The sequence below is a fragment of the Phalacrocorax aristotelis genome, chromosome 3 (assembly GCF_949628215.1).
Source record: "Phalacrocorax aristotelis chromosome 3, bGulAri2.1, whole genome shotgun sequence".
In the NCBI taxonomy this organism is placed as follows: domain Eukaryota; kingdom Metazoa; phylum Chordata; class Aves; order Suliformes; family Phalacrocoracidae; genus Phalacrocorax; species Phalacrocorax aristotelis.
The window spans coordinates 99,214,938-99,234,742 of NC_134278.1; positions in this window are offsets into that span (position 1 = coordinate 99,214,938).

Consider the following 19,805-nt stretch of genomic DNA (forward strand, 5'->3'; position numbering starts at 1 on the left):
GATGTGAGTCAGACATGAGCAAGACCCAGATTACTGTGAACTACACACCATCTGAACAGTATCTGCTTAATGATGGTCAGAGAGTCAGTACAGGTCTCATATTAAAACAGCTAACATCTCAATTTTCCAGGATCCATAGTAATACTGTGACATTCAATAATTTGCATTCTGGCCTGTAAAAATCTCCTTTTTTTTTTTTCCTGTCTATAACCTTAAAAATTGGTTTACTTCTTGAGCTATGAAGATGATCAGGGGACTGGAGCATCTCTCATATGGGGAAAGGCTGAGAGACCTGGGTTTGTTTAGCCTGGAGAAGAAAAGACTGAGGAGGGATCTTATCAATGCTTGTAAATATCTGAAGGGTGGGTGTCAAAAGGATGGGACCGGACTCTTTTCAGTGGTGCCCAATGACAGGCCAAGGGGCAACGGGCACAAGCTGGAACACAGGAAGTTCCACCTAAACATGAGGAAAAACTTCTTTACTTTGATGGTGACAGAGCAGAGGAACAGGCTGACCAGGGAGGTTGTGGGATCTCCTTCTCTGCAAATATTCGAAATCTGCCTGGATGCAGTCCTGTGTCCCCTGCTCTAGGTGTCCCTGCTCAAGCAGGGGGGTTTGATGACATGATCTCCAGAGGCCCCTTCCAACCACTACCATTCTGTGACTCTGTGATTCTCAAAATAAAAAATAATCTTTTCACTTGTGATTTCAATCAGTAAAACAATCATACCTCCTGCTTAACACATCACTTTTCACTTTGAAATCTCATAGTTATCATCAATGAATAGGCTGTATCTTGCTGAATGTATAGAATAAATGAGGCAGCACCTGTGCTTTTCACACTCTGAATATTTGATCAAAACAGAGAGTCAGGAGGACATCCACACACAACCTCTGCTTCAACCTATGGAAGACTGCTTGCTTGCCTGTACACATTAGAGATGCAGGGATCTTTGCACAGATAGAATTTGGATGTTTACAACACCTGTTCACTTTTCTAGCAATGCTCATAGGTGGCTTTACATGTGGCAGTAAAATGCACAGAGTCCCTTGCTTGCGGTTTTACTGGGTTTGCGTGGCAAGGTTTTGGTAGCAGGGAGCTACAAGGGTGGCTTCTGTGAGCAGCTGCTAGCTGCTTCCCCCATGTCCAACAGAGTCAGTGCCAGCCAGCTCCAAGACGGATCTGCCGCTGGCCAAGGCTGAGCCCCTCAGCGACGGTGGCAGTGCCTCTGGGATAACATATTTAAGAAGGTGGAAAAAAGAAACAGCTGCACAACTGCAGCTGAAGACAGGAGTGAGAATATGTGAGCGGAACAATTGTGTGGAGACCAAGGTCAGTGAAGGAGAAGGAGGAGGTTCTCCAGGCACCAGAGCAGACATTCCCCTGCCGCCCATGGTGAAGACCATGGTGAGGCAGGCTGTCTCCCTGCAGCCCATGGAGGCCCATGGTGGAGCAGATATCCACCTGTAGCCCATGGAGGACTCCATGCCAGAGCAGGTGGATGCCCAAAGGAGGCTGTGACCCTCTGGGAAGCCAGTACTGGAGCAGGCTCCTGGCAGGACCTGTGGACCCGTGGAGAGAGGGGCCCAGGTTGGTGAAGGTTTGCTGGCAGGTCTTGTGACCGAGGGGGACCCATGCTGGAGCAGTCTGTTCCTGAAGGACTGCACCCTATGGAAAGGATCCACGCTGGAGCCGGGGAAGAGTGTGAGGAGTCCTCCCCCCGAGAAGGAAGGAGTGGCAGAGACAATGTGTGATGAACTGACTGCAAACCCCATTCCCTGTCCCCCTGTGTGGCTCGGGGGGAGGAGGTAGAGAATTTGGGATCAGGTTAAGACTGGGAAGAAGGAAGAAGGTGTTTGTAAGATTTGGCTTTATTTCTCATTACCCTGCTCTGATTTGATTGGTAATAGATTACAGTAATTTCCCCAAGTTGAGTCTGTTCTGCCTGTGACAATACTTGGTGAGTGATCTCTCCCTGTCCTTATCTCGACCCATGAGCCTTTGGTTATATTGGTTATATTTTCTCTCCCCTGTCCAGCTGAGGAGGGGAGCGATAGAGCAGATTTGGTAGGCATCTGGCATCCAGCCAGGGTCAACCCACCACAGTATAGCATATTGAAAGTGTTGCCTTTGCTCTTCCAGTAACTCCATCTGAGACGTGATTAGACTTCACAACACGTCAAAAAGAAACTCTGAAATGAAAAGAAATCACCACAGTACCATATGCCACACTGCCTCAGCACAGCAAAAGTAAGTTAAATTCACTATTGCAGCTGCCAGAGTGAATTTGTTTGCTTTTATTGGTATATGACTCAGGTTTAATATTTTTCTAAGACAGTTCTTGATAATTCTATGGACAGATAAGTAACATTAATAACAGAAAAGAGTCAGTCAGTTCCTTCTAACCAGCCTAGTAAACCTATTCTGTGTATAAAGGGAGGCAAAACAAAAATCAGAGCATCCAAATTTTCTTATTTGGAATGGAATACTCCTAACCTTTCTGTCCTGGACAGATTTTCTCATTAGCAAGAGAAAGCATTATTCAGGGAGCAGCACATGAAAGCTAAAAGTACTGACTTCCTATCCTAGGTCAGAATATTGCCTATGGTGATCTTCAGTAGCTCCTCCCACAGCCTTAATTTGTTGGACCACGAAATACAAATAACCATTTCCCTGCAGCACATGTGCAGTATCAAACAGTAAAATACTTGGTGATTCTGGGATGAGACTATAAATACAGAATTAGATGCTGCTAATTTATACATGTTCCTGCTAATCAGATGTGGAATTGCCCCTGATCCCAAAATAACTAGTCTGGCACCAGTGGAAGAAGTCTCCTGAAGCTCCTGTAATGAAAGGGGAAAGGAAGAAAGGAGGAGAAAGGACTGATTTGTCCTTAGACATCAGTTGCACAGGTGACCTTAATTCTCACATTTCCTAACCTCACATTTGTGTGATGTTGCACATCAGCAATATGAGTGGCTTCTTGTGAATAGCACCTTCATTGCTGCTGAATTCTTTTTCCTTTAAGAAATAAACCTCTGTTACCGTTAGTGTTACTGGTCTGCTCTCTACAGTTTCTTACAGCTTTGAACAAAATCCAGCCACTGCTTCTTTCTTGTGAAGTGATACAGAGCACTGTGCTTCAGCTTACAGGTCTGCAAAGTGTCATTTGGTCTTTTTTAACTGCAACCACACAAAACAAAAGGAGCTGGCTTTGCCACGACCACTGGGTTTTGTAGATCTCTCAGAACAAGCCACAAATGAAATACCTGTGACATGGTGTATTTGTGATATCATCTCAAACACAAGCGCTTCCATTTCTGTGGGCTAACCCCTATTCCCTCCTCCCACAATTTCACATCAGTCCCTGACGCTATCTCTCCCACCCTGAGGGGCTGTGTGCAAGCTGGCTATGTCTATTAGACGGAGTTAATTCCTTTCAAGCTCCTTCTGTGCATGGCTGTGACTGACAGAGACGGGTGCTGTTTGCAAGTGTCAGTGGAGCATGACCTCGAGTTAATACATTGAATGATGAAAGAAAAAAAGATGCATTCAGCAAGTGAACTCTGAGATTAGCCAGAAGTACTGAGCACATACAAATTGCTGTTTTGACAGCACAGCGCTTGGTGGAGTTTTTAAATATTCCAGCTATTCTAAGCTCTCATCTTCAAGGCTGGGGCAACTAAAAAAAGAGGAGAATCAAAATAGCATTTCCAGTCCAAACGCCATTGTTTTAGATAAGAGATTTGGACCTGGATGATTAGAGCAAGGCATGACCTATTGGCAGCTGCAGACCTCAGTTTGATGTGAAAGAACTTGCAGTAACATGCACAGAACTGTTTGAAAAACTCAGAGAAGAGACCACAACATATGTAGCTTTTCAGTGGTAGATGTCAGTTTAACTCCAGCCTGACCAGGAGCAACTGGAAGTTACAAGGATCTCCAGAGTCTGGCTGCTTGTGCTAATTGCTCTTGTTTGAGTTGCCTGTGGACGTAAATTGGTCTTCCAGATGCCATCTCTACATCTGCTGTTAGCAGAACAGCCAGGGGCCACATAGGCTATGGTAGGTGACCTCTTCTCTCACCCAAGAAGTTCTGTCTGGAGCTGAGTCTCTGGCTGTCTGGGGGGCACCGCCTGCATTAGTGTTCAGGGCATAGATCTTATCTGTAGTTGGCTAAAACTTTAGAGGGTTGAGGAAAACCCCAGGAGAATATCAGTGATATTTCTTGCGATTTCTCCCAGCTCTACAGCTGTTCCGTCCGTTCTTAGAATTTAAAAAACAATGCAACTGTTAGCAGATGGATTGGAAGAAATACAGTTTCCCTTCCTCCTCTGACTAATTCTAGTAGTAACTATCACCAGAGGCAGGACTGCAGAGAAGATATCAAATCTCCTTCTATCTGTGCTTCCTATTGTTGACTTTGACAACTACATCCATTTAGGGTCAGATTCTGTCGTACACTGCTGCTTTGAAACCAGCAGACATTTGGGGCAGACAAAAAATTCAGAATTTAGAGTACAATAACCTCAGTGCAAAGAATCCTCTCTTCACCTCTCCTCACTGCCTGTCTCAACTCATGCATGGCTCTCTTGCCTTCGTATCTGACCCTGTGTTCAGAAACCTCTGTATCACCTGTTCCTCTTGCAGTCTTAACTGAATGAGCTGCTTCTCTCCATTTCCATTGTCATCTATCAGGTTTTCAAGCCCTTTAAAACAGCAAGATCCAAAGTGTTCCTGTCTTTTCTCAAAGCTGATCATACTCTAAGACAATGCTTACTACCTTCTCCTCTTGCCCCTCTTTTACCTCCCCTTTTACAGCTGCCTCAGGGAAAGTGACGTACAAAAATCTGCTTGAGAGGCAGAGGACAGTAAATGCTTGCTTTTGTGGAGGCAGCAATATCTATCCTGGGGTTGCTGCAGCCCATTAAACCTAACACACAGAGATCTCAGGGCTTCTTTCCGTTAATAACCTTTGCTTTTTGTTACTAACCAGCAGCAGTAGCTTTTAAGAAAAAGACAGATTTTACTGAAGCCTATTGCTTATTTAATAATCATTTGACAAGCAGATACAGTTTAGACTACCAAATTATTGGCAATACATCTGTGCAACATCTGTTTTTCCCACAGCAACCCCCATCATGTGCAGACCCAGCCCAGAGCTGATTAGTTTAAAAGGCATGGATTGCAACTTAAGCTGATACAAAAGCATCCCAGCTGATATTAGCCAGTTTGTAATTCTCTATGTGCTTTTTCTCTCTATTTGTTCATCTGCTCTGCCCTCTCACGTGGCTTCTCTCTGCTTTTAATCTGGATCACTTACAGCGCTAAGGAGTAACCAAGGGGAGAAAGGAGAGGGCATCTGTAGTAACAGCTATGCAGAATTATGTACTACATATTTATATACTACTACTTGTCAAGCACTTGCTCTAATGATGTGCTTCCATTCAGTTGCTGTTGTGGGCAAAAGCCAATGTCATTTGTTTGCAAGGACATGCATATATGGAACACTGAGGCTTGCTGCTGAAAGGACCGGTTGGTCAAACTGCCAGTGAACAGCAGAGCTGAGCCAGCAGAACATAATTGTAATTATATATATATATAAAACAAACAAAAAAAAAACCAAAAAACGAGAAAGAAATAAAGAAAAAAAGACCAGGCAGCATTTCCTAGAGAGTTTGCAAGCTTGATGGGACCCTCTTAATAGTCCTGCAAATGTTGTGAGTGGTGTGCAGGCAGTTGCCACTAAACGGTGCAAACGGGAGGACTGCAGCAACTCACCATCTTTCCACAGCGTCAAGACTGGAAAATACCTAGAGCCTGCGATTCAGACGTCGTAAACTAGACTTGCTCTGCCACCTCCTGGCTGTACCAGATACCGAACAGAATTTAGTATGCTAAACAGACTACTTTGTATCTTATTCCCTTCTGGGTCATGGGCCTGATATAAAGTTCACTGAGATGACGGAGCTTCAACCGGGCCCAGGAAAGGATATGCAGAACGAATGGAGACACAGACAATGCCTTTTGGACCATATATATGGAAGAAAACCTTTGTCACAACCTTACACTGCACTTTACACATGCATTTTAAAATACAATAAAAACATCCTCAGAATTCTTTTTATGCCTCCTTCCCGTACAAATGTGTTTTATTAGAATTTCTCACCTTAAAGGGGAGGGAGATCATGTCTCTAGAGGTATCCCTGATGTTGTTGCTGTCAGACTTTGTCCTCCCAAATGTTTAGGAATCTCTGCTTCTTTATTGCTCTGTGGAAAGGCAGTTCTGTAAGCACACAAAAAAAGGACTATTTACTTGTTTGTTTTGTAACATGGGACTATAATATGGAAAAAAGCCTCTAGTTAATATTCTTCTTTCCTTCCTATCTTGCAAAGTCTAGCAATATTTCCTACTAATGTTGGTGCAGGGATGGAGATAGATATTGACTTTCATCTCTGTACAGAATTCTGGCTTTACTGCTCCATAAACTGCTCCAAGAGAATAATAATAATATGATGTCATGATTTATAAGTACAATATAGTTTTTTACATTTTTATACAGTTTCAAATAGTATTTTCTTTCACAGTTTCCTTTTATTTGAAGTTCTACTCAACAGAAAGCCATAGAAAATCTCAAGGAGATTGTAAGCCTAAGGACATATAACCTTTGGCAATATGAGTCCACAGGTAAAGAGGGAATGTGGGTTTTGAGCTCTTGTTGTGCGAAGTCTGCCCTTGCATCATCAGTTTACAGCCCCTCATTACTCCATATTCATTAAGGACTCTGATAGTTTACTGAGCAATATTACCCTTTAGAAAGACTTTTTGGAAGACGTAAACCTAGGCAAAAGCAATGGTGACTGCATTTTGAAACTCACATTATATTTGCTCTGCAGCTGAGTAACATCAAATTCACCTGGTAGGAGCACATTCTTTCCTTGGTTTACATGTGTATGAAGAAGTGATGTATTTTTAATGAGATTTATTTTCATGACAGGAATTGCATTGACAATTTGCATTAAAGATAAGCTAAATGAGCTGTTCAAGAGTAAAGCTAGCTTTTTCACATTTTTTTCCTTTAATTAACCAATATAATATGTTAATTTTGGATTAAGCCCTGCCTTACACTATCTCTGAGATCAAAGTCATCCTTCCATAAAATCTTTGATCATCTCATTTTCTTCACATCTGTTAACCCTTTGAAGACATAGCTCACAGAGAGAAATTAGAAGGGCATTTTGCTTTAATGTTCTACCACAAAAAGACAGTAACTTTTTTTTCCATTTTGCCTCAACTGAAATGGCAACTGTTAAAATTTTCAGCTGGAAAGACATTTGTATTTCCAGCTGGGTTTACTTTAAGTGCCTAGTAATTTATTGGAATTACCAAGTCACTTCCCATGTTAATCGAAAATAAATGGCATTACACAAAACCCTAGTGACCTCCAAATGGCACTGAAACCTTTTAGGTCCACAATACGGATCTCTACCACGTGTGCTAATAAGTAATTGGTAGCAGTAGACCTGTGTTATCATCCATAGGGATCAGTTGCACGAGGGAGAAACTCAATGAACAAACTTGAGGGATGTAGGATACATACTGCATCACCAGATAATACAGTTATTTCCCAACAAAGAAACATGGAGACTCAAGAAAGCCTTGGACTGTTTCAGTCCTGTATGAGAAAGAACAGACATGGGGCTGTTCTGCTTTCTCCCTGCTTATTCTCCTTCTTTCCTATAATATCAAGTCCTAATACAGTCTCCAACTTTTGCCCTTTTTATCTGCTTTCCCTGCCTGCTGGCCCTGCTCCCCACTCCTTACCCTGCAGTGCTCCGCTCCCCACAGGAGAACCTGTCAGCTGTGGGTTGCAGCATGGAGCTGCCCACAGGCAGATGAGCTGGCAGGGAGAAGCTGGAGGGCGGGAGGATGCTCACTGCAGATGTCACCAGCCAGGAATTTAGCTGCCAAATTCTAACAAGCTTCTGTTGAGGGTGACCAAATTAAAATTAGCCTGAGTTTACAATTCATGTTTTCCTGGAGACAACAAAAGGGCCTTACTTGATATCAAAATTGCCTTTCTCTATAAAGCCTGGAAGAAGTAAGAGTTCCAAGTCAAAGTATTTTAAGATTTTTAACCAGGTCGACATATTTGCCATACTCTCATTTTTATGTGTGGTTGAACAATTTTAGATAAAATTTTCCAAAGTCTGACTGACATGAGCTGTGGAGAAAGGGTGTCTAAGAAGACAGTACCATACAGCCTAATCACATCTCATTGCAGTAATGGAAACATTCCCCATACCTTCAGTCCCAGAGCACGAAGCACAGGAGAGGCATCTTGAATGTCTTTCTTGACTCCAACAGTCATACCAAAAAAAAATTAAGGAACAAAGCACAATACACACCTTACCCATAGGACATAAAGTCTAGGCCTTGTCAAAGACTTGGAACAGGAAGCCTCTATGCTGTTAAACTGCTAGCACAGCCCTGGCGCAGGTCTGGTGTTATTTTGTTATATTATCTGTCAGCTAATAAATAACATAGATGTATTATATATCATTATTCTATTTTTATATACAATTTTATATATAATATATAAGATTATATATTATCTGTCAGCTAACACTCTTCTAGACAATGCCTGCGCATGGTTTGGGGGTTGACAAAGGCTACAGATTGTCTGGATGCAGCTACTTTTTTTTGGAGGTTGCATGAGTTTATCTGTGCCTTCACAGGAGTTCACTAGTTTGTTTACTACCTTGCTTGGGTACTAGTAGTTTGTTTACTACCCTGCCAGTTTGTTTACTAGTAGAGAGAGATTCAAACAGTCTCATAACTCAAAAAAATGACCATAAACACCCAAGAAGGTGGTGTGACAGTATCTTACCCCCCGCTTACTTCCCCTTCCATTTATCATCAAAGAAATAAGCCAGTGGCACTCAAGCTGTTAAACTTGCAAGTAAGGCAGTTAAACTACCTATTTGGAACAAGACCTTTTAAAATTAGAGCAAAAGAGTAAGAGGGAAGGTCATTTTTATACCCATAGCAAGAGACAAAAAGGTAGCGTATCAATCACATTTTGGCAGGGGATGAAGCCAAGGATCACTACTTGGAGGGTTCAATAAATGTCATTAGCATCTGTACTTTTTCCCACTTTGTTCTTTTATGACATCCTGGCAATGTGCTAAGATCTATTTATAAGGAAAAGGTCACGGATGCTGGCAGATAGGATCACAGGAGCTTGAACTTGAGGAACATTATCTGCCAAATTAAAAAAAAAAAAAACCAAAACGCTATTGGAGCTAGTGAGAAAAGATCAAAAAGAACTAGCATGGCAAAGTAACAACTGCAAAGGCAAGAATGACAGAATATGTTTTTAAATCATGTGCAAGAGTCCAAGCATTATAATGAGAGCAAAAGTTAGAAACAGGAGAATTCTAAAATGATCCAAAGCAAAGGGAAAGTGTACGCAGAACACCAAGGAACTCTTACAAATATAGAATCATTTACCTGGGGAGAGGAGTGAAGAAAATACTTAAATCAGTGCTATCCAGAAATGAATTAAAATCAATGAGTTCCAGTCCAGAGGAAAACTTTAAAGCTAGATTTTGGCAAGCAAATATGGTTCATACTATCATGCTTTCTGTTTGAATCCAGTGACATAGGTGGTGCTGAAGCCTTGTGAACCTCTAAAGGGGAAGATAAACCTATCACTGACGATAATTTAAAAGAGATGACTAAGGAGGAAGGAAAAATAGAACCACCTCTCTGGCACTGTCAGTCACAAATCAGCCAGGCCTAACTCAAGGCTGCAAAACTTGAGGAATCTGACAAGCACTTAGAAAAATACACCAAAAATTTCTTCTGACAGATACTGCAGCCCCCTTCAATTAGGAGAGTTTTAAGGCCTATTGCAGAAGCAACAGAATTAGTAAAAGTAAAAAAAAAAAGTGGTCAAGAAAGAAAGATGCTGCTCTGAGAGTAGAAGCAAAAGCATATTCCTGTGTTTCGATCATTCAATTAAGTTAGCTGTGTGAATTAACCTTTCAGCCTTGACATGAACCTGCAGCCAGCCCCAAGAACTCATACTATGTTGAAATGCAAATCTTGAGGAGCAATTATGCAAAAGCTCTTACTGGGCAAGTTTGGGGGAGAAACCTTAAAAATAAATTGTAAAGAACAGCCTGACCAGAAATGAGGCAGCACTGTGTGGAATATCAATTGCTATGCCAGGGGAAAGAAATGAAAGGAGTGTGCTAAGAATGTCAACTAAGACCCTGCTGTGAAACATTGAAATTACCCAAAGCATGAACAGCTAGCACTGTAGGCCACCAGTATACGCATCCAGCCCTTCTTACAGCAAAAGAGAAGAGCTGGGCATTACAGATGCACTCTCAAGACCTGGGAGGAAACCCTCACCTGTAGGAGACAGCAGGGTCACTTCCAGAGCATGTATTGGAGGTTCGATCTCTTGCAGCTACACAATATACAATCAAATACAAATGGGGCATTCTGTATCCCTGATCTTGCTTAGGAATAAAGATCAAGCCCTCTCTTCAGACCTCTTTAGCAAGTCTGGATTAGGTGAAATGGAATCCTGGATACAGGCGAAGGGCTTGTGTGGAGTTCTGCACGGGAAACTCTGAGACCCAAACACTCTTGTAAACTGTGAGCTGTCACTGATCAGCCTTCCAACATTTGTTTGATCAGGATAAAAGAAGCATGGTTCTTTATTAATATTAAGTCCTACAGCAATGTGGCTTCTTGTAATGAACAAGCAACCCCAGGTCTTTTCTGCACCTTGATCCATGCAGAGGAGAATTACAACCTTTACAACCACCTAATTTTCACTATTTACATGGATCAGATTTTGGCCCTGGTGTAGGTTAGTGCCCTCAGAAGACTGCTGAAATGTATGCCATTTACCATTATCCCTGAAAAGACAGAAGCAGAGTCCAGTGAGGCCCTTCCTTTTGCCTATGCTCAGTATTCCCTACATGCTGCCTGTCCCAGGCTTGAGGAAACGTGGTCTGGTAAGCTCCCAGTACCAGTATGAACAGCAGCGAGGACAACAGTATCAGCCCAGCTGCTTTCTGGACTGGAGAATCACAATGTCAAGATAGAAGAGCAACAGACTTGTCTTTGATCAACTGCTGCTGCCTGGTTTTGAGGGTGGTCCCTTCAGACAGGGTGATGTGACAATTCTCTGACAGGCTGCCTATGATCCCAACCTGTGCTCTGAGTGTATTAGAGAAGCATTATCCAAACTTGTCATCAGAGTTTCAGCCACACAGCCTCCCTGCGGTAGTGCACTAGTAAGGAGAGAGCATGACTGCACACCACATACAGAAGCAGGGACCAGGAAACATGGTTGCTTTCTACTGCACGTTCTGTTGATCTCAGAGAGTAAAGGACCTGCCTCCTCTCTAGCACCTCAGTTTTACATTTGGGAAGCAGGTGAAATAGTGTTCCTTTGAAGAACATACTGTGATGGGGTTAGGAGAGAACCAAAAGGAGACACTGCTGCTGTAGCTAAATAGATGCAAACCTCCTTCCCACTGCTGAATCGATGTAAAATATACAGTTGTAAACTCTGTAACCTCACGAACTAGTAGAGTATAAGATTAGAGGCACCACCTTAACTCTGCTCCCTTCGTGTGTGCATCACAACACATCTCTGATGGCATGATTATATATGGCTTCTAAAATAATATAATATCAGGCAGTTTTGTTCTACAGCCTTATTTATTACTTCTGAGTCTGTTGTCTCTATTTAATCTTTTCCTGCCTGGAAGAACATCACTCCATCAGTGAATCAGCATCTCCAGAGAGGAAACGAAATGGATCCATGTTCATAATATACAGCAAATTGCTGTCTTAACACTCAGTTAATGTTCCACAGTGGGTTAAGAATTATTGTCCTAGTATTTCAGCTTAGTCCAGATTTAGTGCCCCAGTGGAAGAATTAAGGACTAGATGAAGCAGTGCATGTAAAGCTAGTTTCCAGAGCAATAGAGGAGCATGTTGCTATCACAGTCACTAAGGCAGGTACGTAAAAATCAAGGAGATGTCACAAAGCGGTTCCCTTTTCACAGAAGCTTGAGTAAGGGGGAAAAAATGCATTTGGATACCACAAGAGATTTCAACAGTATTGCTGGAAAGCAAACAAAGACAAGCTGTTTAAACAAAATAATTTTAATGAGTGCAATTATAGACAGAAATATCACTAGTGCCTCCATGGTCCATGTGTTGTTATGCATTCTCTGTTTAGATACTGCCTGGATTGGCTACGAAAGAGACTTTACAGCAGCTGACGCACATGTCCTAAACCTTTACTCACAAAAGATTCCCTGAGAGGTGAGGTGTTCAGTGAGGATCTAAATTAGGAGAGGGATTTTCTCTCAAATTCCTACTTCTATTCAAGGAATATTCCTGCGGCTCCATATCTGGCCACTGATCTCCCTTTCTTTTCTCTGCCTCTGACGTGCTTTTGCAGGTTTTTGATGACTAAGGGTTGTTGAACTGTGTGTGGGATCTGAATTGTAAAACCCAGGAAGAAATGCCCCCTTGGAGCTTCATATGATCCTCGCTCTTCCTGCTGCTTCAAATATCAGCTGTGCAACTGTGAGCTCACACATCTGACTCACCGCTTCTAATCTATTTCTCTCAACTCAGCTTTGCTTTGGCAATATTGCCACCCCCACGTCTCTTGCTGACTGAACACCAAGCAAATTAAATCCTGATCTTTCTCTTTGACTGTGTCCTCTTGTTATCTTTATTTTTTATAACTAAGATGCTGCCATGTCCTTTTTCCTTCAGGTAAGTAGCCAGACAGCTCTGGTTGCTCTCTGTACTCTTTTGCACATCAGGCTATACCTAAATACAAATGATTCTTCTTCTGCAATGTTTCTAAGGTTCAGGACAGATCATGCACTCGCCCACTTTTACCTTATCTTCTGCTTGATATTATCTCCCCGCTTTCTGGCCTCTCTGACACTGCAGCTAACCCAAAGGACAGCTTCCAGATCAACATCATGCCCTGCATAATGATAATATCATTGACACTTACTTTTCCCTCCTCATCCTTGATTTCCCAATACAACATTATTTGTACACATCTCTGCTTTCCACAGTGCTGTTCTCCCCTCCGTTCTGACAACAGTGCTGACTCTGAGCACCAAGTATGACTTGTTTGTCACTCTATCCTCTTCCTTTCTCTCATGCTGCCGTGACATAAGTGACTTTTTTTTTTTTTTTAACCTGGCAGATCAGGACTCTCCATTTGCCAGTAGAGCTGTCTCTGTCCCAGCCATGCACAATGACACATATTACCCCATATTCCTTCAAATCCCTTTTCAAAACCTATTTCTCTTTAAGCCAGAGTCAGACCTTATAAAATCAGAATAACCAAAATACACAATGCCATTGGGCTTGCTGAGGGAAATACAGCCGTGCATTTCTTCCTCGTGCTGCTAAAAGAAACCCACTCAGTAACAGAAAGGGAGATGGTAAATGCTGTTACTGAGCATAGCATGATGTACAGACTGAGAAAGAAACCTCAGAGTTTTAAGTTCATTCTGAACTCATCATCTCTTCACTGAAACTATACGATGCCCCCATTGAACTATACAGTTGATCACATCACTACCAGCTCCATTGCCATCAGACATTTTACAGACCCATTCCTGGGAGAAACACGTGGAGCTGCTGGTTCCACTGAAATACATGACACATTTTCCACTGACCCTGTGCAAGCCAAACATTGGTATAGGCTTTCATGATGTGATGTGTTTGTTTCTTATCCATTTCTATAGGTTAGCTGTGTACTAATTACATTTTCTGTTACGAGTTCTTCTGTGTCTCTACACTTGTTACTGTAAACTGGTACCAGATATAAATCCTAAACATTCAGGAACTGTCGCATTGTTAGGCCGTCTCCTTCTAATCTGGCCTAGAAAAAGATGAAGGGAATGCAGTTTACTTATTACTCTAACATGGGGTTTCTTCCCAGAGTGCCAGGAATGCCCAAGGCTTATAATGTCTTCCTGTTACCGCATCAGAAGGCTTTCTGATGAGTCAATTCCTAATACCAGCAAGTGGGCCACCACTTTGAAGTTGGTCCCTCATGTTGCTGCTCAGTGCAACTCATGCTATTTTGTAATTTTCTGACCTTGATCAGAAAGCGGGCTGGTAAGTGCCTTTACAGAAAGCGTAAATAGTTGGATTTGGGGATAAGAATAGGAATAGAGTGCTTGTGCTACTAGCTCAAGTCAATCATAAATAATTTCTGCTTTTCATTTTCCATGCTAGTCCATGCCTCACACCAGGAGACTTTGTTGTCCGAGAAAATGGAGGGTCATTCTTCCCTCAGGGGGAGGTAGATAATGCTGCCAGTGTGAAAGAAAGAAGTGGACTCTTATGAGCTCTCTGGCCTGTGTTTTCCACCCTCAGTGTTCTGTGATTCATCTAATTAAGGTACACAGCCTAGAAAACAAGAGGCAATTTGGAACTTCTACTCATTAGCTGGGTATGAATGTTTTTTTTTTCCTGTTGACTGTCTTCATTTTATCTGCGGCAGTTCTTCATGACTCAGACTCCAGAAAGGCTCAAGTCTGTGTGGGTTGCCTTTGGCAAAGGCGAGTAGCTTGAAAGTAAGTGTCCGTCTGTCTGACTTTTACTTCTCTCTGAAAACAAACACTGAAAAGTCTATTCCCTGTGCGGCTGACCCAGCTGCTGTGTCTCGCCTGCGTGTTGGGATACAAGATGATTAATCTCCTTCTACATAGTTCAGTACTTAAACCATATGTGAAGGGGGCACAAGGGCTTTCAGATAAAGTAGGGATAAAAAAAGACTTGTTTTACGCTTAATGAAGAAATAATTTCCTTAAGAACAAAAAGCTCCTCACAGCCAGTGCTTATAAATTGCTTAATTGGAAATACACATAACAGTCCTATGAGGATTATCTGAGAGCTTCTGGCTGGAATTAGAATTAGGAAAGAAAAGTTATTTTAGAGATACTAATAAAACAGGAGGTTGTGAAGGCTTCTGGGATATATGCAGATGTTTCATTTTAGGCTTTGCAATAAAGCTGATTTTTAACTGATTTGTTATTGGTTTGCAAGCTCTGCTGATTAGCCTTGAGGCAGAGAATAGTGAAAATAAAGGGACAGGCCCCCCAGATCAGAGGGCGATAGCTCCAGAAAGCTATACTGACTTTTGTTAGCTGAGATTTTAGGCTATCAGGCCTGCTACTGCTGTCTAGGGAGCTACTGAAATTTAATCAAATGTGCCAGAAACACAGCTAAAGTAATCTTTGGCAGTACCTTTTCTTGTTCCTGATAGGTATCAACCCCTTCAGCAGTCCTTTGCTTTCTGCAGGAGACAACCATGCTCACAGGCAGGCTCCTTGCCCTGCCACAGTGGAAATGCCATCCTCCTCAACCCACCACGGTCAGTCTCACCAGCGTCCTCTTCAGAAAGGGGAAAATGGTGGGTCTTAGAGCCCCACCACCTCCTACTCCTCTGTCTAATGAGCTTTTTTGTGCAGGAGCAGTGGACCTCCTCAGGTTGAGTCAGAGGGCTGCCTCAGATCCCTGGGTTTTACATGCTTTGCTAAATACAAATATGGAGCCTCTCCGCCGCCCACTGCCAGCTTCAGCCACCACAGCTTCTCTGGTCCCTCGGAGACAGCAAAGATGAGAGGACGGGAAATGGCTGGCTGCTCTTCAGGGCTGAAACTCATCTCTGCCCAGCGACTCCCACAAGAGCCATGCAATACAATTTGGTTCTGTTTATAGCTCGCTGTTTAGAGCCCAGCTCCACGGTCAACTTCTAGGGTAGCTGGGGCCTGTCTGTTGGTGGGTGACAGTAAAGGCACCTACACCATCTTCCTGTAACTGGTTTTGTTGGTTTGGACATTGCGTTCAAAAGTTGTGCCATCGTCATGAGCCGGGCAGGGAGAGGTGCGGACAGGGGTGGCGGGCTCACCTCACGGCCCCCGGTTCCCCCGCGGCGACCCACGGCCGCCCTTTCCCGCCGGCAGGATCGCGGCGCCATCTTGCGGCCGGGAGCGGCGCGGCGGCCCCTCGCCCGGCTGAGGCGGGGCCGCGCTGGGTTTCAGCCAGCAAGACCCACCGGGGATGCGGAGTTTTGCTCTGGAAAAATGTTTAAGACGTCGTTAAAAAAACTCAAACAAGCTAATTGCGGTGTGTGCAAATGATCATTTGTAGTATCTGCACAGGTGTAAGAAGTTTTTACTCCTTCATGTGCTGCAGCTCTGGCAGCCAACAAGCCTTGGGGAAGGTAGGCTTGTTCATAATCCCCTTTTATTTTTCTCCTGCCTTGCCCAGCTGAGTTGCCTCCATTTTAGGAGTTACTATCTTTATTTTCTCTTCAAATAAAAGGCTGTATTTGCGTTCAAAAGCCACACATGGCTCTTGCAGTGCTGACAATGAAGCGAAGCAGAAGAGACGGTCTAGATGGATCCACTTCAAAGCTGTGGCGATTTGAGGACCGACTGGGAAAAGGCAGGGAGCCAAGTAGTGATCAGACAATAGCCAGGCAAAACTGGCCTTTCAGGCAATGCTGAAGGAATGAAAGAAGCAAAAAACCCTTGAAGCATTTGAAATTTAAAACTAATGCAGGGCTTTTATTTTAAAATACACTCTTTTTTTCTTTCTTTTAGCTGGTGAGAGCATATTCATTAGCAGCTGTCCCAGGTTCAACAGTCTTTCGATTTTACTGAGGATGGTATTAAGGTCCATGCAGAGAATAAAAGCAGTAGCTACCACAAACTAAAACCACAGCTGCCTATTTAAAGTCTAACCTGATCTTCCTAAAGGCAAGGAGTTGCCTTCCTGAATCTTAGAGTAGTTGCACCAACGGGTCCAGCATGGAGGCTTGGTGATGGTGCCAAAACCTGGCAGCAGCACCAAACTGGGACGCTGTTTGTCCCCAAGGGTTACTCGTGGAGTCATGCCTGGCTGAGGCAGGGTCTTTTTACAAAGAGCAAAAGAGAGAGTGAGGAAAAAGAAGTAAGACTCATGCAAGTCCTCCTCTTTCACATCACCCACAATGCTTGCATGTGCTTTCATGCTGTATTCTGTATATCATGTGCTTTTACTGCACATGATTATAAGAGCTTTAAATTGGGGTGTTCTCCCCCCCCTTCAGGCAGTGGGGGTCAAAGTCTCAGACCATGATGGAAGGGGCTCCCCAGGTCTAAACATCTGCAAAAGGGGGCTAAGAATGGGCATGGATTGGTCTAGGTTTGGATCTTGTAATTTAATTGATGTTTTATACTTGAAGGGGTGGTGGTGATGATGATATGTGTGTGTGTTGGGGTAAAACTGAGACCTTCTGATACCTGGTTCATGTTTTCCAAAGAACACAAAGCACAAATCTGCTGCTAGAATCTGTTAATTCTACAAAAGGAGAGCTGGGTAGTTTTATGGGAAAGCTACCATCATCCTCCCTGATCCCAAATTTGCGTTACTTACTGTACCTTACACCTTCCTGAAGCTCACCAGATCTGAGTGAGGTGGTGCAAGTAAGCATGTGGATTTCTGAGTGCTTAGGGAACACACCTTTAAGCAGAAACTTAATTTAGGCAGAGCTCTTTCTTTCTATCATTTCTGCTTCCCTTTCATTAAATCATAAATTATGCATGGAATGTAATTTTATCTCTGTCTGTCACCATGCAGGGCTCTGCCGGCTGGCACAGAAGTAAGCCAAAGCTCGTAGCTATCACTGAAGCTCAGTTCCACCCACAGAAGGAGTCCCATAAAAAACATTTGATCAAGCAATCAACTATATCAGTGAGAAGTTTAGTGTCTGAAAATATGTACATCACAGCTGAAAATAGCATCTCTCTAAGATCTGTAAACTTGGAAAAAGAGACTGCTGAGAGTGTCACTGCCTAACACCTTCCAGGCAGAAGAACAGAGATTTTTGTCTTGTAGTTGCTCATTTTTGGCTTCAGTCAAAGCCTCAAAATCAGAAGAGACTTTAACAACCTCATCTAGACTTTCCCTGCAATCTCAAGACACTGTGGTTTACACTGTGATGTGGGAGTTGCTCCAGAGGGACAGGCATTACCTCATTGATAGAGACCCTACAAGTACTTCTTTCATTAACCAGGCCTAAATATGTTGAGTATCATGTACGCATAATAAACAATGTTCTTCAGGAAATTTGGGGATGAGGTCAGTAAAGAGAGACAGAAGTTAAGAAGGCAGTCCAACCTGGTTTTGTTCCAGCGCCAGAGACAGAAGTATACAGAATAAGGATTTCAGGTCTGTATATGTAGTCCTGTATTTTACAAGCCTAAAACCTAGCTTTTCAAGTCTTTAGAGGAAAGGACAACTGGACAGGGAGGTACCACAGGGAGGTATTGAGCTGCTCTGCCGACTTCCATCCCACACGGGGCAACGCTTCCATGCTGGGGGAGATGCTTCTGTAAGCAGACTTTGCACAATTTATAAAGATCTTTAGGTTCTTCTGATGGACAATGCTTTTCAGTTCTGATGTCTCCTGTCAGAACAGGTTTTACTGCAAAATGTATTTTCATAAAAATGAAATTGTTTGTAAATGACTTGTCTAACTTAAAAGGATAGAGGGTAAAGGAAAGATCCAGTGAACATAATGTATTTGGGTTCTCAAAAGGCTGTTGACAATGTTCTACACCAAAGGTTATTAAAGAAATGAAGCTGTCATGGGATTGCAGGAATTATTTCATGGAGTAAAAGCTGGTTACAGCACAGCAAAGGGTGGGATTTAGTGGTTGGCAGAGAGAAGAGCTAGCAGTGGGGTCCTCCAGGGATCAGTGCTGGAACCAGTTTTGTCTAATATATAAGCAATAACTGGAGAAAGGAGCGAGCAGTGAAATCTCTGTGTTTGCACTGGGACTGGACTTTTTCAAGTATGCAAACACCACACAGATAGAAAAAGGCACCTGAAGGATCCCAGTAAACTGAGTGGGCAGAAAAGTGGCAGATGAGCTTCAGTTTAGATAAATAATAACTTGCTGCCATAGGGTGTTGCAGATGTGACTGTATCATCAGGCTCAAAAAAAAATCAGACAAATTTGGGACACCAGGTCAAAAGACGAATACTAAAGGACTAGGCAAGGATGTATCCTCTAATATCCCTAATCCAACAGCTGGGGGTATGGAGGGAGTAAGCAGGGAATGCACTGCAGAAAGTGGCCAAAGATGCTCTCCTTACCTGGCCTCTCCTACTGCCACTGCTGGAGACACATCACGCTGCTGGGTAGACCCAGCACTGTGGTCATTATGTTCCCATTTTGACAAAATTTCTGGTAGAAGAAAATCTGAACAAAGAGTTTCAGCTATCAGAATGGTTTGTTTTGATAAAGAAAATTTTGACTTTGTCTTTTGCTTTTTTTCCAAATTGTGCTACTATTGAGGAATTTAAATGCATGCTATTTTCATTTTTTATAGTGCTGTAACACTACAATTTATGATAAAATATTAAAAATGTAAAGCAAAATATTACATTATCAAAAGTTTGCTATTCTTTAAGAAATATCATTATAGATCTGCATCAGTTTTCTTCTCTGTAAAACTGAGTCCATACCAATTTTGTTGTTTTGAGTTTTCATTCTGAATCAGAATCGAAGTGTGTTTTGCAATATTGTGATTTTTGGTGGAATAGAAACATCAATTTCCAGTCAGCTCTAGTGATTATTTCCTTTTCTAATGCTTGTCAGCCTCTTCTCCCATTTCAGAAGCCTTCACTCATATAAGCACACCAAGTCTGCTCTGTCTAAGGGGGCA